This window comes from Callospermophilus lateralis, chromosome 20, assembly GCF_048772815.1.
Source record: "Callospermophilus lateralis isolate mCalLat2 chromosome 20, mCalLat2.hap1, whole genome shotgun sequence".
Lineage (NCBI taxonomy): Eukaryota > Metazoa > Chordata > Mammalia > Rodentia > Sciuridae > Callospermophilus > Callospermophilus lateralis.
In genome coordinates, this window is record NC_135324.1 from 3,849,653 (window position 1) to 3,872,143 (window position 22,491).

The 22,491-nt window shown below is 46.4% G+C and overlaps 1 protein-coding gene and 1 long non-coding RNA gene across 4 annotated transcripts in view; one reads left to right on the plus strand and one right to left on the minus strand.

Annotated features, from left to right (window-relative positions):
- Nucleotides 1-1,829: 1,829 nt before the first annotated feature.
- Nucleotides 1,830-21,328, minus strand: LOC143638412 (uncharacterized). Its single transcript, XR_013154607.1, has 4 exons — nt 21,270-21,328; nt 19,134-19,231; nt 3,199-3,355; nt 1,830-1,905 (listed from the first exon to the last, which is right to left on the minus strand). It is a non-coding gene; the product is annotated as an uncharacterized LOC143638412 (long non-coding RNA).
- Nucleotides 21,329-21,590: 262 nt separating this feature from the next.
- The window catches only part of Tmcc1 (transmembrane and coiled-coil domain family 1), a 166,375-nt gene continuing 165,474 nt past the window's right edge, over nt 21,591-22,491 (plus strand). For all 3 annotated transcript variants that reach the window (XM_077106217.1, XM_077106216.1, XM_077106218.1), the window contains exon 1: nt 21,591-21,674. The gene's annotated coding sequence lies outside the window, so the exon portion shown is untranslated. The remainder of the gene's footprint in view (nt 21,675-22,491) is intronic.

Genomic DNA, 22,491 nt, shown 5'->3' on the forward strand with positions numbered 1-22,491 from the left:
TCAGCAAACCCAAGAGAGAGAGGAGGCTCAGAGAGCAGGAAGCTCCACCCCCGAGGTCAGCAGAGCCGCACATGCGCACATAAGAGGGTTTCCTATAGCTCAGACGTGGCCCTCGCAGGGCCTGGCCTGGTCGTGCTCCAGAGGAGCACCCGAAGGGCCAGGAACAGAGAGAAAAATCAGCTGAGAAGAATGTCACCAGCAAGCAGTAAATGTGTGGCTCACAGAGTATCGAAGAGGGGGGAAGAAAAGACCAGAGTTGGGGTGGGGGGTTTGTCTCCAGAGTCGCCTCTCCCCAGTTTTATACACAAGTCATACTGAAGCCAGGCGCGGTTGCACAAGCCTGTTATCCCAGCGACTCAGGAGGCTGAGGCAGGAGGATTGCAAATTCAAAGGCCAGCTTCCGAAACATACTGAGGCCCTAAGCAACTTGGTGAGACCCTGACTCAAAAACATATATGTAAAAAAAAGGCCGGGGATGTGGCTTGTGGTTAAGTGCCCTGGGTCCAATCCCCAGTACCTAAAAATAAAAAAAAAAATAAAAATCTCTTCTCAAGTCCAACCCATTTTATTTTCTCCTGCCACCCGCTGTCCCAATTATCGCACAGAACCCAGCCCCCCATGCCTGCTAGGCAAACGCTCTACCCCTGAGCCACATCTCCAGCCCCAACTTATCTTCATGTCACCTGAGGTACCCTTCCAGGCCTAGCTTATTTTTTTTAATTGGGAAAACACATTCTAGGGTGTTCTCTTACCTGGGATTAAGCAGAAGCTCCCTTTTAGAAGGAATAAACAGCTTTTCATTCAATGTCAGCCCATTCTGGGAGCATGGCCTATGTATGATGTACCAGGTGGACAGAAGAAACCAGCAGGCCCTGCCCCCAGGGAAGGGACATGGCCGGTGCAGAGAGATCTGCTGACCGCATTTCACTTTTTTTTTCTCTCTCTCGGGCGTTCAGAAAAATCGCGGGTGGGCAAACAATTTGTCCCAGACACAGGACACTTCTGAGAAGGGGAGGAGGCGCTATTAATAATTGCTTGGGGACAACAGCTCTCACGGCAAGTGGGTGACCTTAGTAGTTGTGAGAAGCTGGGGCCCAGGCAACTATTTCAAAAGGGAAGTACCCAGTGTCCTGTAGCCTGAAGGGACTGTCAGACCCTGTAGAGAAATGGCCAGGTGTGGAAGGTCAAAGCGAGTTCTCCGCAGCTGCCCCTTGCTGTTTCTGGTCGCAGGCAGGTAAATCTGCCTCTCTCTGAGCCCCAGGATGCTCATCTGTACCTCTGAAGGTGCGTAGGGTACCAGGGATGTGGCTCAGTGGTACAGCACTTGTCTAGCATGTGTGAGACCCTGGTGACATGGCTCTGTGGCTGCCAAGCTGCGTGAACCCGCCATACAGGGGTGGCTGGCCTGAGTAGTGAGTCCAACAGTCGCCCTGAGAAGCCAGGTTAGGGTCCAGGCAACCCTAGCTGAAGACCTCTACCTCTCCCTTCTTGATTTGCATGAGGGTGGAGCCTAGAGAGTTGACCAATGGCGCTAGTACGCTTCCAAGCCCTAATTAGCATAAAATTGGACCAATAGCGCTAGTGCGTTTCCAAGCCCTAATTAGCATAAAATTGGACCAATAGCGTTAGTGCGTTTCCAAGCCCTAATTAGCATAAAATTGGACCAATAGCGCTAGTGCGTTTCCAAGCCCTAATTAGCATAAAATTGGACCAATAGCGTGACTCCAAACCCTAATTAGCATAAAATGGAACCAATCGCATTGGTCATTTTTCAAACCCTAATTAGCATAGTTTGAGACCGATATTAGTCCTTTTTCTGAGAACCACACTCCATGCAGCGCTCTAGATCCGCAGCACCTCGACACCCCCAAGATGTGCAATTCAGTCTTAAGTCCCTCGCGTCACCTAAACAGGGAGAAAAGAGAAGTAAGGTAAATCTGAATGGGATTCAGGGCTAACAAGAGCATTATTACTTTCCCAAACCCTCATTAGCATAAGGTTAGACCAGCAGCCCCATGCTAGAACATTCCATGGGAGAAAACTGGCTGTCACCCTGTTGCACAGGACACCTTGATTCCTGGTTCTTTTTCTAGAACTTGTTCTCACTCATCCTGAAGTGTGGATTTCGTTCTGAAAAATTCACACAGGAATTGGGAAAGAAATGGATGGTGAGCGGCTGGGGGCTGCCCCACAGGAGGGCATGGTGTACCCATGACAGAGGCGACAGTTCCCAGCCTCATGCAGACCCCACCCACCAGCGGAATAGGAGAACGTGGCCCTGCGTGCCAGTCGCATCTAAAAACTTTATTCTCAGGATCTCTAAGACCCAGTGCACTTACTGTTGGGTCTTTTTCGTGGGGGGTGGATACTGAGAATTGAATCCACGGTTTTACTGAGTCCAGGACTTACGAAATGACACTGGATTCTGACTTCTAAAACAACGATAATACAGTTTCTCGGTCTCCCGTGCCTCCTGTGGGGTTTAGATAGTCCTTGGGGACAGGGATATTGTACTTATCTTATGCTAATGAGGGTTTGGAAAAAGTACCAATGCTATTGGTCCAAATTTATGCCAAGTTTTGGAAACTAACACTATTGGTCAATTCTCAAGTCCCAATTTGGTTCCTGTCTGCCCCACTTCTATCTTCTTGCCCCAGGTCAGGAAGCAGGGGCTTGAGGTCTTGGTTTGGTCTGTAGCGCTGCGTGGACCGGGCTTCTGCAGCAGGTGTCCATGCAGTGTCCATATCTGGTGGCCACAGGATGAAAGGTGGCCAGCCTTGGTTGGTAGTGTTTCACATCGGTGGTGCCCTGTGGTGGTTCCAGGCAGCAAGGCGCTCCCAACTACTCGGGGCCACTGTTCCACGACTTTGCTGCCACTTCTCAGCAGGGACCCATAGGTCTGCTGCCAGTGCATAGCCACAGACCCTTGTCACTACCACTGAGTCACATCCTCATATCTTCCTTTTCTTTTGATATTGGAAATTGACTGCAGGGGTGCTTCACCACAGAGCCACATCCCTGTCTATTTTAATGTTTTATTTGAAGACAAGGTCTCCCTAAGTGGTTGAGGCTGACCTCCAACTTGCAATCCTCCTGCCTCAGCCTCCTGAGTCGCTGGGATTACAGAAATAGCCCACCGTATCCTGTGGGCTAATGCATTTTACTTATTTATTTATTACTTGTAGTTGGATACAATACCTCTATTTCGTTTATTTATTTTTATGTGATGCTGAGGATCGAACCCAGGGCCCTGCACGAAGCGGCAGCCTTGGAGCAGCGGAATGGTGGCCCTGGGTGGGCAGCAGCGACTTGCAAGCACATATTGTCCCAGGACAGCAACCTCCTGCTTCCTGACCTGCAGGAAGGAAATAGAAGTGGGGTATCTCTGAATGGAAGTCTTGAGTTGAGAACTGACCAATAGCGTTACTAGGATTCCAAACCCTAATTAGCATGAGTTTGGACCAATAGGAATGACCCAAGTGCTATATAAACCTTTAGCTGGGGATGTGGGTGCAAGAATATTGGTGTGGGTTTCTCACCTGTGGGTGGAGAGTTTGGGTCTTGGTTTGTGAATTTCATATTTCAAAGGCTCTGGTTAAGAATCTTGAGAGAAGGTGGTGAGTTGCTGGAACATTTGAGGGTTTAGGGTTAGGGTTAGTTTTTAAGAGCTGCCATGTTTTTTGAATATTTGTCTTAAACACTATTGACTTCACTGAGCTTGATTCTTAGCACCTCTTGTTTAAAAAAGAGTATAGGTGTTTGAAGATTAAAAGGGTTGGAAAGTTGTCTTAGGTAAATAATAACCTAAGCAGAGGTATGAATGGACAGAGGAGGCGGGTTACAGAGGCTGTTAGAAGTTTGGTGGTGAAGGCCGGGTTGAGGCTAGCTCAGTGATTTAGTGCTTTTCTAGCATCTGTGAAACCCCATGTTCCATTCCCAGCACTGTCCAAAAATAAAAAATAAAATAAAATAAAAAAGCTAGGGCCAGGTGCAATGGCACATGCCTGTAATCCCAGTGACTCAGGAGGCTGAGGCAGGAAGATTGTAAATGGGAGGCCAGCCTCAGCAATTTGGATAGACCCTGTGTCAAAAATGAAAAGGGCTGGGTATGTAGCTCAATAGTGATGGACAGGCACCCCTGGGTTCAATACCTGGTAGCAAAGAATAATAGTATAATAGCCAAATTAGGCTGGGGGGCCATTTGAGGTTCTAGGCCGTGGTGGTGGAGGTGGAAATGGTGGTGGAGGTGATAAGCCAGATGCATGAGTTTGTGAAGGTAGATGAGAAATTTCCAGCCCCAAATGAGGTATTATATCCTGTATCCAGTAGGGATTGGGTCCAGGACCCTCCTAGGATATCAAAATCCCTGATGCTCACGTCCCTTATATAAAAGGGCACAGTCTTTGTATAGAACCCATCCAGCTGTGTGTGTGTGTGTGTGTGTGTGTGTGTGTGTGTGTGTTGGTACCAGGGACTGAACCCAGGGCTGCTTTACCACTGAGCCACATCCCCAGTCCTTTGTATATTTTGAGTCAGGGTTACCCTAAATTCCTGAGGGCCTCACGAAATTGCTGAGGCTGGCCTCGAACTTGCAATCCTCCTGCCTCAGCCTCTCATGTCCCTGGGATTACAGGCACACGCCACGGTGCCTGGCCTCCTAGATACTTTAAATCCTCCCTAGTTGAGCTGTAACACCCAATGCAATATCAGTGCTCTGTTGGCAGCTGTTACACTACATGTTTTAGGGCAAGAATGGCAAGGCAAAGAGAATCTGTACATGTTCAATACAGACACTTTTTTTTTTTTTCTGGAATATTCTCTGTCGTTGGTGACATCCCCCAAAGTGGAACCCTCAGGACAGCCCCGCTTGCAGGAGTGAGAGGGCCCTCCCCAGGCTCCTCAGCCCCCCTCCTGGATCCTGGCTTTGCTCCTCTCCACTGAGAGAAAACAGGAATCAAAACTTTCCCAACTGACCTCCGCTTGGGTTGCGTTTCTGTCTAATCTGCCTCCAGCCCAGGGGCAGGGGTGAGCACAGAGGCCTAAAAATACCCTGAGCTGCCAGGTTGGCTCACATCAACCCCTCGCCAGCAGGACACCTGTCCCTCGGGCTTCCCTCCCTCCCTCCTGGGAACTTTCATTCCCCTCAATCAGAGGCCGGGGGTGGGATGCGGAGGGACAGTCTGAGATCCAGGGTGCAAAGATGAGCGCTTTCTCCGGGGTCATCTTTCATGGCCTCCCGTGTGTACAGCTGGGGACACCCCGATCCCAAGAAGACAGGTTTTCTTATTATCCTGCCTGCCTTTCCCCTCTCCCCCAACAGCCTTCAAAACCCTGATCTCGCCCTGCGTGGTGGAGCACGCCTGTAATCCCAGCAGTTTGGGAGGCTGAGACAGGAGGATCACAGTTTGGAGGCCAGCCTCAGCAGCACCGAGGCACTAAGCAACTCAGTGAGACCCCGTCTCTAAATAAAATACAAAATAGGGCTGGGGAGGGGGCTCAGTGGTTGAGCACACCTAGGTTCAACCCCCAGTACAAAAAAAAAAAAAAAAAAAGCCCTTATTTCTCTCCCACACACACAGAAACAAACTTCCAAAGAGAATAAAGCCAGAAGACTCCTGGTTGGGCATCCCAAGTCCTGGCTCTTGTCACCAGGGGTGGTGGTGGCCATTCGCTTCCCCGTGGCCTGTTTCTTCCTTTGTGAAACTAAGGGATGTGAGATGGGGTCGGATCTTTTCAAAGGGTGTTCTTTGGGGTTCTACATGGATGTGAGGGGGTGGCAGGAAAGCTGGAGGTGGGGAGTCTCTGAAGGTGATCTCTCCCAGTCACCTAAAGCTTGTCTGCTTTGGTCTGAGTTCTAGGAATCATTGTAAGCTTTTACGTGAAGCTGAACACGGTGGTGCATTCCTGTAATCCAAGTGACTAGGGAGGCTGGGGCAGGAGGCCAGCCTCAGCAATTTAGAGAGGCCCTAAGCAACTTAGTGAGACCCTATCTCAAAATAAAAAATAAAGAAGGACAAAGGAGGACCTGTGTATCTATTGAGAAGGCTTGAAAACCACCCTTTCAGGGGGTGAAGTGTCCCTTGGGGCCCCATGATCTGTGATAAGCTATGTCTGCTATCATAACCCAGTTTAATTTCTTTCTTTTTAAATTTTTTTTTTTTTTTTTTTTTGCTACCAGGGATTGAACCCAGGGGCACTTAACCACTGAGCCACATCCCCAGCCTTTTTTTTATATTTTATTTTGAGACAAGGTCTCCCTCACTTGCTCAGGGACTCAAATTGTGAGATTGGCTCAAGATCCTCCTGCCTCAGCCTCCTGAGCTGCTGGGACTACAGGTGTGCGCCACCATGCCCAGCCCCAGTTTGCTTCTGATGACACATCCATCCTGAATGGTTGCTGTTCTCCACTGTTCTACCTCATCCCCCGTCATTTGCCTATGACTCTTGCTCTCTCCTGCTCACTTCTGGTCACTTGGCTCATCCTTTAAGCCACTGGTTAGGCACCCTCTATTCCTGGAAGTCTTCCAAACCCTCAGACATGCACAAAGGTCTCTTAAGAGTTGTCACAGATTTAAGCTCTTTGTTAGCACTTAGTTCCTCTGCAATTGCCTACACACCTGTCCGTCTGTCATCAGAGAGTATCTGAAGTTTAATCCCAGTCCTGCTATTTCCCAGCTGTGTGAGCCTGGGCAAGTGACCTAAGGTCTCTGTGCCTCAGTCTCTATGTACCTAAAATAGTATCAGCAAATGAAAAAATGTTTGCTATGTGCCTGTTCCTGTCTTATGTACTTTAACACATTGAATCTACACAACATTCCTGTGACAGTGGTACAAAACCATTCACTTGAAAAGAGGGGAGCAAAAAACAACCCCAAGGCACAGAGAGACTTAATAATTTGCCCAAGGTCACACAGCTTGTAAGAAACAGGTCAGAATTCAAACCATACAGTTCAACTACCTTGGTTTCTTGGGGTATTCTTTTTCTGTTGGTCTATGGTGATTTAAACCTAGGGGTTTAAAATAAAATAGGAATGGGGCATATTTCTATGATTTTTAAAAATTATTACATTCTCTCATTTACCATCATAGGACCATAGCATATCAGAGCTGAGTAGGATGTGTTAAATAAATATAATAATCATAAAAACTATCAGTTTTATATAATAATGTATGTTTTATATAATAATAATATGTTATATATCAGTCATGAGCTAATGTATTTTTTTTTGCATATACTTATTTTTAATTCTTCCTTCCTTCCTTCCTCCCTTCTTTCTTTCTTTTTTTTTCAACCAGAGATTGAACTCAGGTCACTTGACCACGGAGCCCCATCCCCAGCCCTTTTTTTTTTTTTATTTAGAGACAACGTCTCACTGAGTTGCTTAGGGCCTCACTAAATTGTTGAGGTTGGCTTTGATCTTACGATCCTCAAGCCTCAGCCTCCTGCATCACGGAGATTATAGACATGCTCGATATTAATTTTTGTGAGCAGTTTTAGTTTCGTTTCATAGTAAAACTGAGCAGAAAGAAGAAATTCCCCACATTCTTCTTGCTCCCAGACCATAAACCACCTCCCCTTCTGTCCCACAGTCCCCTGGAGTGGCCCACCTGTTACAGGAATGAGCCTACACCAGGAAGTCAAAATCCCCCAGAGTCCAGAGTGAACACTTAATGTAGTATCTTCTATGAAGCCAAGTTTCACATCAAAACTTGTTTCTGGGCTGGGGTTGTGGCTCAGGGGTAGAACACTTGTCTGGCTCTTATGAGGCACTGGGTTTGATCTCAGCACCACATATAAATAAATACGGGTATTGTGTCCCTCTATAAATACATATATATATATATATATATATATATATATATATATATATATATATCCCCTTTGGTTTCAGAAGGAATAGAAGTTTTACCATGCATTCAGGAAGCAAGAAGTGGACAGGTGAAACTCATAGGAGATTTTTAGGGTGATAGACCTATTCCAAATAATACAATTATCGTGAACATGTGTCAGGGTATATTTATTAGACCTGGACAAGGAGCTGGGCGCAGAAGCCCTGTCTTTCATCTCAGCTGCTCAGAAGGCTGAGGCAGGAGAATCTCTGAAGCCTAGGATAAAAGACCAACCTGGGCCACATAGTAAAACCCTTACCCCTTAAGAAAAAAAAATATCTAAAACCCCAAGGCAACCAAGGCCCAGCCAAGCCAATCAACACGCAGAACTCACCCTCACAAAACCAATCCTAGACACTGTATTGAAGCCCTACTGTGAATCTTCGCGAGTCTTGTGGTTTATATAGCCCCTGGTTCACTGCTATTGGTCCAAACTTATGCTAATTAGGGTTTGGAAATGTACTGACACTATTGGTCCAAAGTTTTGGCAACCTACTAAGGCTATTGGTCAGATCTGGAGTCCTGACTTCCATTCAGTTCTGCTCCCATTCCGTTTCCTCCTGGCAGGTCAGGAAGCGAGAGGTTGAGTCCTTTGGATGGTCTTTGGCATTATGTGTGTATGTGTGTATGGTCCTTGGGGGAATATCTGAACTTTAGTTTTCTCATCTGAAAAGCAGTGATAATAGTACCTATCCCAAAGTATCATTTTAAAGCTTAAACGTAAAAAGATAACTCACTTCAAAAATGCACTAGCCCACAGGGTGCAGGGGCTTGCATCTGTAACCCCAGCAGCTCAGGAGGCTGAGGCAGGAGGATTGCAAGTGGGAAGTCAGCCTCAGTAACTTAGGGAGACCTTGTTTCAAAATAAACATTAAAATGGTTGGGGATGTGGCTCGGTGGTGAAATAAGCCCGAGTTCCCTCTCCAGTACCAAAAATAAAGAAAAGAAAAATATGCGGAGGTAGCTCAGTGGTAGTGCCACGGCTGGAGGCCAGAAGCTATGGTAGGGAGTGGAGTAGGGGCCATGGCCATGTGGGTTGGAGCGCCTGGCTGCGTGGATCCTGCCACACAGGCACCTCAGGCCTGAGGCACGGCGAACCAGCACCTAGGCCGGCCAAAGAGCGCCAACCTGTCATCCCTGGGCCCCAGCCCTGTGCAATGTTTAGACGCCTGCTGCAGAAGCCGGGTCCACGCAGCGCTACAGACCAAACCAAGATCTCAAGCTCCTGCTTCCGGACCTGGGCCACACAGAGGGAGTGGGGCAGCTCGGAAACGAGGTCGTGACTTGAGAGTTGACCAATAGCTGAGCACGATTCCCAAAATTTGGACCAATAGCGTTAGCAGGATTCCAAACCCTAATTAGCATAAGTTTGGACCAATAGCAGGGAGCCAGGGCCTATATAAACCCCTACTCGGAGGTGCTTGGGTGGGTAGGGCAGGTTTTTGGGAGATTGAGTTTTGTGATGGAAGAACTTGCCTTGCTTTTTGCTTTTGGTCTTCTATGAAAACATGATCTCCAAGCAAGAGCTCAAGTCCTGGTAGAATTCAGTCTTGGAACCTTAACCCAAGATCAGAAGTGGAGAATTTTGCTTCACTTGAGTTATCCCATGTTCTAAAGAGAGTTGCAAGACTGGTAGGTGTAGCTGGCCAAATACCTGCATATTTAGACAGCATTGCCTGCGGGACACAGTGACATAGTTGTGACATCGCTGGTATGCAGAAGTGATCTGGTTTGTACAGATTGTCACCTGCCTGTAAAATGCAAAATCTACTGTTGTGGCTGTTCGTCCAAACTCACTGTAATTAGGGTTTGCAAAAAGCACCAGTACGATTGGATTGGTTCGGACTTGTGCTAATTAGAGTTTGGAAACCTACTAACGCTATTGGTCCACATTTTTGGAATCTTACTCATCTAGCCCCACTCCTATGTGTGGCCCCTGGAGTAGTCCTCTGTAGCAGGCGTCCGTAGAGTGCCCAAGTGACAGGTTGGCGCTCCTTGGCTTGCCTGGGCGCAGGTTCGCCATGCCTCAGGCCTGCAGTGGCTGTATGGCGGGCTCCAGGCATCCAGATGCTCCAACGCACTCTGGCCACTGCTGCCCCGCTCCATAGCTCTGCTGCCACTTCTCAGCAGGGACAAGTAGATCAGTTGCCTGACTTGGGAGGGGGAGAGCCCTCCTTTTACTGCCTTCAAAATTTTGTCTTTGCCAGAAGGTCATATACTTGGAATCATGAACATGGCCTTTTCAAATTGGCTTCCTTCATAATATCCATTCAAGTCTCCTCCGCGTCTTTTCTTGGAGCTGATTTCTTTTTTGGTGCTGAATAATAAATATTCCATTGTCTGAATGCACCACCCTTTATTCTTCTCTAAGCTCTCTGGGTCAAAGTTCTGGCAATTCATGGGGTTGTTCTAAGTATCTGTGCAGGTTTTTCTGTGGAAACAGGTTCTCAACTCCTTTGGGTATGTGATGAGGAGTGCATTTGATGATCGAATGATCAGAGAAGGTTTCTTTTTGAAAGAACTTGCCCAGCGGCCTTCCCAAGTGGCTGGGTCATTTTGCATTCCCACCAGCAATGAACAACAGTTCCTGCAGCTCTCTATCCATGTTGCTATTTGGTATTGCCCGTGTTGGGTTTTGGTCATTGTGATAGGTACATAGGAGTTGTCTTGTTATAATTTGCAATTCCACAATGACATGATGCAGAACATGTTTTTGTCAGTTTATTTTCTATCTGACCTTCCCTGGGGAGGTCACTCTTCTTTGGTGACATATTTGCATGGCTCAGTCTGCTGCAGAAATCCCTTTCTGGAAACCCCACCAGCCTTCCTCATCAGCTAGGGGAAAATGGAAGTGGGGCAGGCCTAGGCTGGGACACATCAACCAATAGCATTTGTTTTTATTTTTTATTTTTTAGTTATTGGCGGACACAACATCTTTCTTTGTATGTGGTGCTGAGGATCGAACCCGGGCCGCACGCATGCCAGGAGAGCGCGCTACCGCTTGAGCCACATCCCCAGCCCCAACCAATAGCATTTGTACGTTTCCAAAACCAAATTAGCATAATTTTGGAGCAACCGTGGAGTGCTTTCAAGTACTCTCTGTGCATCAATGCAGCTCCAGAGCCTCCACCAAATACATGCAATTCAATTATTACAATCTCTCATTTCCCCTAAGCAGGGAGAAAATGGAAGGCAAATCTGGACAGGGCTAATAGGATTATTAGTTTTCCAAACCCAAATCGGAGTTGGAACCAACAGCTATGATAAAAGTGGTACATAAAGCCCCAGAGTAGCTCTCTCAATGGGAGAAAATCAGCTCTGCAGCTCCCCACTCGCATTTGAGGTTCAAATGTTTCTTATTTATTTCTTCATTTGGTACCAGGGATTGAACTCAGGGGCACTCGACCACTGAGCCCCCTCCCCAGCCCTATTTTGTGTTTTATTTAGAGTCAGGGTCTCACTGAGTTGCTTAGGGCCTCGCTATTGCTGAGGCTGGCTTTGAACTCTCAATTCTCCTGCCTCAGCCTCCCGAGCTGCTGGGATGACAGGCATTCACCACCACGCCCGGCTTGTTTTTTTAATAAATCTGTGACACTCTCTCATTTTTACCCAAGAATTTCATTCTTCAAATTCAGAACCAGGAATGAATGAATGAAGAGCTGCCCAAGTTCTCAGCTTCAGAGTCTTAGAACCTTATGCACATCCCACTGATCAGAATTCAGTGACTCCTTGGCTGCCAACAGTCTCTCCAAACTTCAGTTTCAAGGTCGCCTTTGACATTTTGTTCATTCAGCATTGAGGCTTATTGGGGCGGGGGGGCTACTAAAACTTGATTTCCCAGCTTGTAGTGACATGTGGGGTCTGTGTGAAGTTGCAGGCCTCTTCCTGCCCAAGTGTTGCAGCTGTTAACATCTGGCCACACCCTCCAGCACTGCAGGTCTCATGGGCCACACTACCTCCTGTTGCAGCTCTAGGCTATGATCCACATTCTCCAGCCTTGGGCCAGCAAATGGCAGGCCACGCCCCCCAATGTCGTAGCTCACCCAACAATTTTCTCCTGAAGCTGTAGTTTTGGAATAAAGCTAAATTTTCCCCTGCAACATGCAAGTAAGAGCCCGCATAAAGCTATAGGGATCTCATAACTGAAAACTAACTACTACAGCTCTCAGGAGTAGCTCCCTCCAACAACCTAACGCTAAGTTCTTTTTTCAGGGTTCTTCCTGAATTGAAAAAATAAAACCTACACAAAGAATGAAGAATTAAGTCCAGCACGGTGGCTCATGCTTGTAATCCCAGCAGCTCGGGAGGCTGAGACAGGAGGATTGCAAGTTCAAAGCCAACCTCAGCAACAGCGAGGCACAAGCAACTCAGTAAGACCCTGTCTCTAATAAAATACAAAATAGGGCTGGGGATGGGGCTCTGTGGTTGTAGGGGGTTTATATAGACCAGAAACAGAGAGAACGTCCTAGGAGCACAGGTGGCTGAGACCCTGCCCTTCCTATGGTTACCTTTCCTACATACATCAATCTCCTTCCAATAAGTCGCTCTTTTTTTCCTGGAAGCCTGTCGCTTTGCATTTCTACCACTTGAAAACAAAATAGACCAACATAGCTGAGATTATGATCCCCAGCGCTCCCACCTTGAGCCCCAGTAAGGCCACTGTTGGGGTTCTATTCCTCTCCTGTTGACTGGCAGGGTCCTCAGTCCATTGGCTCTGATTCCCATGGAGGACACTGGTCTTTAGGTTATGAATAGGCCATCTGTGTTCCTGTCCCCATCTACCCTTCTGGGCCTCCTGGGACATGTACATGGCCTACTTGTCTCAGGTGAAGGTCAGGTCAGTGGCAGGAAGCTGTGGTTTATGGGTATCAGCAGGAACAAGGGGAGGGGCTTGAACCACATTAGGTTCCCCTCTGAGGTCCTGGGGGGAGGCTGACGAGTCTTGTCTATGCCAACAGAAAAAGAGTGCTCTTGATCCATTTCTTTTCTCAAAAAAAAAGTTGTTTAATATCTTTTTAGATGTAGATGGGCACAATCTCTTTATTTATTTTTTTGTGGTGCTGAGGATGAGACCCAGTGCCTCACACATGCCAGGCAAGGACTCTACCACTGAGCTATAGTCCCAGCCCATGTCAAAAATTTTGAATGAGCCGGGCGTGATGGTGCACACCTGTCACCCCAGCGACTCAAGAGACTGAGGCAGGAGGATCACGGGTTCAAAGCCAGCCTAGGGAATTCAGCAAAGGCTTAAGCAGCTCAGTGAGACCCTGTCTCTAAATAAAATACAAAATAGGGCTGGGGATGGGGCTCAGTGGACGAGTGCCCTTGGGTACCGAAAAAAAAAAAAAAAAAAAGATGATACTGGGATTGGATGCAAGGGCACTGGACCTCTGAGCCCCATCCCCAGCCCCTTTTCATATTTATTTAGAGACAGGGTCTCACTGAGTTGCTTAGCTCCTTGCCATTGCTGAGGCTGGCTTTGAACTCGAGATCCTCCTGCCTCAGCCTCCCGAGCTGCTGGGATGACAGGTATTTGCCACCGCACCCAGCTACTAAAATTTTTTTTAATGAGATATAAATTGCATACAGTACTGCTGTGGGTATAGCTCAGTGGTAGAATGCTTGCCCAGCACCTCTGAGGCCTTTGGCTGGATTCCCAGCATGCCACCCCCCACAACCCCCCATAAAAGGATTTGTGTACTTTATATAATTTTTTCCCCAGTGCTAGAAATGGAAGCCAGGGACTAGTAAGTGCTCTACTACCAAGCCGCATCCCCTGTCCAAAGTGCACAAATTTTATTTTTAAAATTAATCATCTATTTTACAGTACAGGAGATGGAACTCAGGGGCGCTCTACCACTGAGCTACAAACCCTGGCCTTTTTGATGTTTTTTATTTTTATTTTTATTTTCAAATTTTGAGACAGGGTCTCAATAAGATGCCTTATCCTCCTGCCTCAGCCTCCTGAGTAGTTGGGTTTCCGGGTGTAGGTGTGTATCAGCACACCAGCATGCACATGTATTTAAGATGCATTTCTATGTACACACTGGGCTGTATAACCACGATGCACCTCAACACACAGAGCATTTTCAGCACCCAAGACTTCTTTGGACCCTTTCCAGTCACCCCTTACTAATCTGATCTACCTTCATCTTCCTGGTAGTTTGGTGTTGTTGTGATGGTACTGGGGACTAAGCCCAGGGGTGCTTAATCACTGAGCCACATCTCTAGCCCTTTTTATGTTTTATTTTGAGACAGGTCCTGGCTAAGTTGCTGAGGCTGGCCTCAAATTTGTGATCTTCCTGCCTGAACCTCCTGAGCTGCTGGGATTATAGGTCTGTGCCATCAAACCTGGTTCTCATTTGTGAGTTCTGCCTGTCCTTGAACTTCATGGAATCACATGTTATGTCTAGTTTCTCCCACTCAAAAAAATATTGAGGGTCCCCCCCCCTTTTTTTTTCAATTATGGAGAATGGATCCAGGGCCTCCTGAGGGCTAGGTAAGTGCTCTATCACTGAGTACATCACCACCCTTATTTTATTTAGACAGTCTTGCTAAGTTGCCCAGGCTGGTCTGGAAATTGTGATCTTCCTGCCTCAGTCTCCTGAGTAGCTGGCATTACAAGTGTGTGCTGCCAAATCTAATATTGTCCCCAATACTCTTGATCTGCATGATACTCTTGCAACAATAGGTATCCACGTCCTTTACATGAATATATTCACTTACTGCTTGTAGTTTACCTCTGAGGTAAGTACAAATAAAAGAACCCGGGTACAAAGCATTGAAGTAACTTACTTAAGACCTAGATGTGGAGTGGCAGAGTTATTGGAAGACAAATCATCCATTCCAATTCATACCTGTGCCTGAGAGTCAGGAGGTCTCATCTGCTCAGTGCTGTGACACAGGCCTGTAATTTCTGTGAATCAGGAGGCTGAGGCAGGAGGATCACAAGTTGGAGGCCAGCCTCAGCAAAATGGCGAGACCCTGTCTCAAAAAATAAGAGGGGTTGGGTGTGTGGCTCCGTGGTACAGCCTGCATGGGTTCAATCAGGTTATATTTCTTTTAATAAGAATAAAATTATCATTTGTGCATTTATTAATTTCAAAAATATTTATGGAGCCCCTAAAGGTATAATGAAGGGTCAGTGGATTCAGAATGGCAGAGATAAAGTTCCTGCACTCAAGGAGTTCACTGTCCAGAGAAGAAGGAAGAGATTTAGGGGAAGTTTCATGCATATGGGGATAAGAAAACAGAAGTTCAGGATGTTTTGAAAGTGCATCATGGGAGAAGCTGACCTTTGCTGTGAGGTGAGGGAAGACTTCCCCAATGAAATGACATTTAAGCTGAGAACCAAAAGGTCACCTCTGTTGGAGAGAAAGTTGTACAGACCCAGGAAACAGCTGAAGCAAAGGCCCTGAGGTGAGAGAGATAAACTAGTAAAATAATTAGAAATTAGAAGTCACTTAGCATATGATGATTTGTTACCTAACAGTTATTTGTCTTGCTGACATGGAAATAAATTCTTTGGGTCTGGGTACTGGGGATTGAACCCAGGGGTTCTTTACCACTGAGCCACATCCCCAGCCCTTTTTAATTTTTTATTTTGAGACAGGGTCTTGCTAAGTTGCTTAGGGCTTTGCTAAGCTGCTGAGGCTGGCCTCGAACTTTTGATCCTCCTGCCTCAGACTCCTGAGTCACTGGGTTCTCTATATCATGGTCAGTAGAAGTAACAGTCTTTTTTTGGTCACTCTAAATCTTAACTAGTTTCTACTGAATTTTAATTTTGTGAAGCTACATTTCTCCCTCCTTCCTTTCTTTCTGCCTGCCTTTTTTCCTGCAGTGCTAGGGTTGGAACCCCAGAGCCTCACACACACCACAAAAGCACTCAGCTATCAAGTTATGTCCCGGAAGACTTTGAAGCCGATCTGGAAGGGGACCGAGAGTTTGCCCCATTTCTAGATGATGATAATACTGCTGGTCCCGGAACCACATTGTGGTGTTTTTTTTTTTGTTTTTTTTTTTGAGACAAGGTCTTGCTGAGTTGCTTAGGGCCTTGCTTGGTTGCTGAGGCTGGCCTCAAACTTGCAATCCTCTTGCTTCAACCTCCTGAATAGTGGGAATTACAGGCATGTGCCTCCACACTCGGCTTAGAGACCATGCTGGGAATAGTGAAGTTTTACATCAGAAGATTGAAAAAAGGCCTTAATTTCTTTCACTATTTTAAACTATTTTGTGGGGGCTGGGGATGTGCCTCAAGTGGTACCGCGCTCGCCTGGCATGCATGCGGCCCAGGTTCGATCCTCAGCACCACATACAAAGAAAGATGTTGTGTCCGCCGAAAACTAAAAAATAAATATTAAAATTCTCTCTCTCTCTTTAAAAAATAAATAAATAAATAAACTATTTTGTGGGATTGGGGTGGGGCTGCTGGGGATTGAATCCAGGACCTTTTGCATGTCAAGAAGGTACTCTACCACTGAGCTACATTGCCAGCTTCTGTAATTTATTTTAAAAATGATAATGTAGGAGCCAGGGATGTATCTCAGTAGTAGAGGACTTGCCCAGCATTGAATTCCTAGCAGCATACACACATAAAAAAATTACATTGCAGTTTTTAATGTACGATAAAAAAGAAATTGATTTGAAAATTTAGTTTTTATCATAGGTGGGATAATAGAGTTGCAACTGAAATCTTTTTCTAGTGTTTTCTACGTTAGGGAGAGTGAAATGAAAGTCAAGACATTTTACAAGTTATACTTTTATTTCATTTATTTATTTTTATGTAGTGCCGAGGATCGAACCCAGTGCTGCCCATGTGCTAGGCAAGTGCTCTAACCACTGAGCTACAACTCCAGCCCCAGTAATCTATTTTTTGTAAGCATCGTTACTTAGTTTTTCTTCAAAGAATTTTCTTTTTTGGCCATATTGGTGATTGAACCTAGGAGTGCTCTATCACTGAGTCCCCACCCCCTTTAGTTTTTATATTGACACAGGGTCCCTCTACGTTGCTGAGGTTGGCCTCAAACTTACAATCTTCCTAACTAACTCAGCCTCCTGAGGAGCTAGGATTATAGGGGCGCATCACCAAACCCAAGAATTTTTCTCCCCCCCTGAGAATGTCTTACTCTGAGATTTTTGAGATCATTATGCATGTTTAATTTTTTTTTTTTTTTTGGTACACGGAATTCTTTTTGTGCATCATTTGATTTAATCATCAGATTTACTTAAAGCATCATACCCAGCCAGTACAAAGCTAACCAACTGAGAGATTTGAAAGTCGAATTTTGGCTGGTATTTTACAATCTGTATCCTTTATTAATATTGTCATAACAAAGAGGACTGCATACTCTTTGTAATTGAATTTTTGCTGGCATGATAGTTCCAATTCAATTTTCTCATCTCATGCTTAACAATAGCTTTTTTTTTTCTTTTTCCTTTTTGTACCAGGGGCACTAACCACTGAGCAACATCCTCAGCCCTTTTTATTTTTATTTTTGAGACAAGGTCTCACTAAGTTACTTAGGGCCTTGCTAAGTTGCTGAGGCTGGCCTTGAGTTGCTCTTCCTGGCATCACAAACTGGGATGATAAGGATGTCCCACCATGCCTTATAATCTCTCTTCCCAGAGAAGAGAGATTATACATTCATTTTTCTTTTCTTTTTTTTTTAAATTTTAATATTTATTTTTTAGTTTTCGGTGGACACAACATCTTTGTTTGTATATGGTACTGGGGATCGAACCCGGGCCTCCCGCATGTCAGGCGAGCGCGCTACTGCTGGAGCCACATCCCCAGCCCTTCATTTTTCTTTACAATAGATGTTTTGTGCTTTGTATAATTTTGTATGATTAAAATCCTTAAAAATGTTTGCTTTTTATTTCTGGTTTTCTTCATGCTCTGTAATTATTTTGAGATTAATCAACAAAGTTTATGTGAGTACATCATTCTTTTTATTGCTAAATGTATTCTATCCTGTGGACATACCACTATTTATTTATTCATTCATCAGATTTTGAACATTTGTGTTAGTTTTTGTTGCAAATAAAGCTCATGTTGAACATATATTTTTTCTTATTATTGTTTCCTTTTTCTTGTTAAAAATTCAGACTGTAGTGTCCAAGTCACAGGGTAGGTGAACATTTAATTTATTCGTTTGCTTTTTGGTACTGGGGATTGAATCCAGGGGTGCTTTACCCGCTGAGAGTCTTGTTAAGTTGCTAAGGCTGACCTCCAACTTGTGAATCTCCTGTCTCAGCCTCGGGAGTCACTGAGATTACAGGTGTGTGCCCCCATGCCTGCCCAATTTTTAGGAGAAACTGCTAAACTGTGAACAAAACAGTTGTTCCTTTTTGTTTTTCCACTAGCAGTGTATGTGAGTTTCCAATTCTACACCCCTGCCAGTACTTAGTCTGGTCCATCTTTAATTTAGCCCTTTAAATTTTTTTTTAAAAAAATTTTGTTTTAGTAGTAGATGGACACAATGTCTTTATTTTGTTAATTTACTTTTATGCGGTGCTGAGGGTTGAACCCATTGCCTCACATGTGTTAAGCAAACTACTAACTCACTACCACTGAGCCACAACCCCAGCCCAGCCCTTTAAATTTACTGCTATCTTTCTAAGGTTTCAATTACATTTCCCTTGGGATTCTTGATGTTGAACATTAAACAAAATAATTTTTTATTATTTTTAATATATTTTTTTTTAGTTGTAGGTGGACATATCTTTTTTTCATTTTTATGTGGTGCTGAGGATGGAACCCAGTGCCTCAGCATATTTTTGTTTTAATTAGTTATTATACATGACAGTAGAATGCATTTATGCACTTTGTATGCTAATACATAGATAAGATATAATTTCTCATTTTTCTGAATGTATACATTGTAGAATCACATTGGTCATGCAGTCACATATATACATAAAGTAATAATGTCTGTTTCATTCTTCTATCTTTCCTATCCCCACATCCCCTCCCCTCCCCTCACTTCCATCTACCTAATCTAAGATAAGGCTATTCTTCTCTAGTGCCCCCTGCTTTATTTAAACAAAAGAATTTTATTGTTGCATTATAGTTATACATAATAGTGGGACATGTTGTTACATATTTAAAATGCACATAACATCATTTGGTTAATTTCATTGAGCATTTTTTCTTGTTTTTTTCTTAACCAGTAAATCTTTGTTGAATATCTTTTCCTATTTTTAAAATTTAAAATTTTTTTTTTAGTTGTAGTTGGACACAATACCTTTATTTTTATGTGGTGCTGAGGATCGAACCCAGGGCCCGGCGCATGCTAGGCGAGCACTACCGCTGAGCCACAATGCCAGCCCCAAATGTCTTTTCCTATTAAAAAAAAAAGAGTTTAGCAATCTTTATCACTAACCATAATTATTATATGAGGCTAAGTGGCTCATATCAAGCATTAGATACCTGCATCTAAAATAAAGAGCAATTTTACCATTTCTTACTTTAGTCCAAAGTATTTCTTTGACAGAATCTGTTAACATTTTAATTACTATAATGGGTTTTGTATATCAACCCGAGTAACAAAATGTACTTTTGGTGATGTTTGTTTTCTGCATAAATATTCTAATTTGATGATACCAAATTTTGCCAAATAATGTTCCAGTTTTCATATGCTTAAAATTAATTAGTAAATGTCTGAAGGCTAAATATTGCCTCACCCAAATCAGAACAATTTAGATAATGTTTTCAAAACAGCATGGGCATACTCCCCGCCCTGCCCCCCCTCATGTATTTTTGGTAAGGAGGTGTGGTACCAATGACCTAGACCCCCAACCTGAATTTCCCATGTTTAAAATCTATGTGCCCCTCCTCCCCCACCTTTTTTCAGTACTGAGGACTAATCCCAGGGGTGTTTTAATTTTGAGCTACATCCCCCGCCCTTTCATTAACTGGTTTATTTGAGACAAGGTGTTGCTAACTTGCCCAGGCTGGCCTCAAATTTGTAGTCCTCTTGCTTCTAGCCTCTCAGGTAGCTAGGATGACAGGTGTGGGTCACCGGGCCAGGCTCTGGATTCATTTTCTTAATAGTGTTCTTCCAGGAGCAAAACTTCATTTTGAAGAAGCTCAATCTGTCAATCATTTCATTTATGGTTCATGCTTTTTGTTTGCCAGAAAAAAATTTGCCTATCTCGAAGCCACAGACTTTTTCTGTGTTTTCTTCTAAAAAAATTAATAGTCTTAGCTTTTACATTTAGATTGATCAATCTTTTCGGGTCACTTTTCTCAGGGGTGTCCTTCCTTGCTTCTGGAATCTATAAATGAATCTCCCACGACCTTCAACTTGGAGTCAATCTTGCTACCTACCTTCACTCCTTCACCATTCGTCCATAAGCCTGTCCATTTTACTTGCTAAATAGAGTTCTTCTCTACTGTCGCCCTCCTCTCTTGCCTTGATGACATACCCTGTGGCTGGCTAATTGGCCTCCCTGCCCCAACTCTGAGACTATTTAACCCTCCACTGCTGAGCAATCAAAAGAGAGTTAACGGATCAAGTTACACTCCCTGTGACCATGCTGGAAAAATCCTCAAAGGGTTCCTCAAACTCTCAAAATCCCAAATCACTTACTTCTTCCTACACTCAATCTGCTCCACATTGCGGGGGTGGGGGTGGGGGTTGGGGGGCATCTTTCACCGCCCCTTCTGGCAATGTTGATACTGTCCACTCTCCCACCAAGTTAGCCCTTCCCGTTCGGCTTTTGGATTGTAGCTCCATCCTTCTCGACTAGTCTCCCCCATAAAGGTTCTTCCAGCACCACGGATCTCTCAGAGGATTTACCAATTTCAAATTTAATTTTGTCTGATTCCCCCATGCACGTTTTCCTTCTCCATTGGCTCTCAAGACTTCAGGAGGCCAAGGACTCCCTGACGCCCGCACACTGTACTCCCAGCTCCTCTAACATGGAAGAAACCTCAATACCTAAATGATGAGCTAAAAAAAAAAAAAAAGAATTGGGGGAAATTGGGAATAATAAAAGGAGGGGCTGGGCTGGGGTTGTGGCTCAGGGGTAGAGCACCTGCCTAGCACACAGAAGCACTGGGTTCGATCCTGGGCAACACCTACAGATAAATAAAATAAAATAAAAAAATCAAAGGACGGGCTGGTGCTGGCTGCTTGCGATTTCTTCAGCAGTTAAGTTCTTATATCTGATGTAAAATTACAGCCTTTGCCCTTTTCCCAGCAGCCCGCTAGGCGGAAGGAAGGCCTTCGCGACTAAGGTAGGGAGCAGAAGCGCGGGAGCCGGAGCGTCACCCAATAATCCGCGCAAAACTGCGCTGCTCAAGGGCGTCGTTCCCCAGAAATGGGGTTCTCCCTCAGGAGCTCGGTTCCCGCAGCTTTAGGTCGGGAGACGCTCACCTGGAACCGCTCCGCGACACACCTGCGGCCACCCAGCGGAGTCGGCCAGGCACCGCGTGGGTGGGCGGACCAGGGTGGGTGGGGCGTCGGCTTATATAGCCCTCGGCTCCGCCCCCTCGCGGCGTGCGCGCGCCTCCGCGCAGGCGCCGTCGGCCGGGGGCGGAGGTTGTGGGCGGCGGCGGTGGTGGCGGTGGCGCGCGCGCTCTCGCTCCCTCGCGCCGGTTCGCGCTCCCGCGCCGGGGTGAAGGCGGCAGCGGCGGCGGCGGCAGCGGCGCGGGGGGAGGGCCGGGAGGGGGGTGGTTGGGGGGGATGGACCCGGCGCGGCGGCTGCAGCGGCAGGAGCCGGCGCTTGGGCTCGAGCGACGGCGCTGGCGGAGACGCCGGCTGCTCCTCCCCTCCCCGCCGGTGAGTGAGCGCCCACATCGCGGCCGCGGTTCCCTCACGGGCGGCCCCTCGGCCGTGTGGGGGCAAGAGTGCGGTGCGGGAGCGGGGCCCGGTGCCGCCGCTGCCGCTGCGGGCCCGGCCTCCCGCTCGCGGCCTGGCGCGGCTCAGACCCTCGGTCGCCCCGGTTCGCGCCGAAGCCCCGGGCCTAGGGCTCGACCCCTGGGCCTCTTTTCGGTCCCCGGCTCGGTGTCCTGTCAGGTCGACCCCGGGGCTCCCTCGCCCACCCCTCCCCGCACCCCCTTCCTGAGCCCCGGGGCTGAGGTGAGGCAGGGGCCGAGAGGACTGGGGCCGAGGCCCGAGGACGGAGCGGTCGGGAGCCGGCTCCCGTGGGGGCGGGGGTCTGAGGTCCTCGGAGCCCCGGGTCGCCTTGGTCCTCAGAAGTTGGCCACCAGGGCTCAGGCCGTTGCCACCTGAAACCAGTTCTGTGCCTTTTGTTTTGATTTGGAACTTGTTTTGTCGGGGAGGAGGGAGCCCGTCGTCCTGGGGAGCACGGGGTGGTGCGAGGTGGGGTGTGGGTCCCGGCTGGTTGGGTTTGGCCCCAGGGTGCCCTTTGTGAACCCCTTTTTTAGAAAGAGGGAAGGGGACGAAGAAGTGAGTCACACCTCCCCCCTAAAGGCCAGAGATCCCTCTGTGGCTTGCAAATCCCTGCTTTTGCAGCCTAAGGGAAGGTGTGTGTGCTGGTGGTCCAGGGGCTGGCTGGATTCATCCCTTAACAGCATGGATGGTGAGGATCCCCCATGTGATTCTGTGGCCAAGTTCCTCTGGAGGCATTTGGCCA